The sequence below is a fragment of the Gekko japonicus genome, unplaced genomic scaffold (genome assembly GCF_001447785.1).
Source record: "Gekko japonicus isolate JY-2015 unplaced genomic scaffold, Gekko_japonicus_V1.1 scaffold5573, whole genome shotgun sequence".
In the NCBI taxonomy this organism is placed as follows: domain Eukaryota; kingdom Metazoa; phylum Chordata; class Lepidosauria; order Squamata; family Gekkonidae; genus Gekko; species Gekko japonicus.
In genome coordinates, this window is record NW_015168212.1 from 46,192 (window position 1) to 46,757 (window position 566).

The following is a 566-nucleotide window of genomic DNA, read 5'->3' on the forward strand; positions in this document are numbered from 1 at the left end:
GGTTTCAAGGCAAGTGAGAAGCAGAGGTGGTTGGCCATTGATTTCCTCTGGAGAGCCTTCCCTGGAGGTCTCCCTTCCAAGTGCTGACCCTGTTTAGCTTCTGACTTATGGTGACCCCAGCAAGGGGCTTCCAAGGCAAGTGAGAAGTAGAGGTGGTTGGCCATTGCCTTCCTCTACAGAGCCTTCCTTGGTGGTCTCCCTTCCAAGTGCCGACCCTGCTGAGCTTCTGACTTATGGTGACTCCAGCCAAGGGATTTCAAGGCAAGTGAGAAGCAGAGGTGATTGGCCATTGCCTTCCTCTACAGAGCCTTCCTTGGTGGTCTCCCTTCCAAGTGCCGACCCTGCTGAGCTTCTGACTTATGGTGACTCCAGCCAAGGGATTTCAAGGCAAGTGAGAAGCAGAGGTGATTGGCCATTGCCTTCCTCTACAGAGCCTTCCTTGGTGGTCTCCCTTCCAAGTGCCGACCCTGCTGAGCTTCTGACTTATGGTGACCTCAGCAAGGGACTTCCAAGGCAAGTGAGAAGCAGAGGTGGTCTGCCATTGCCTTCCTCTGCAGAGCCGTCCT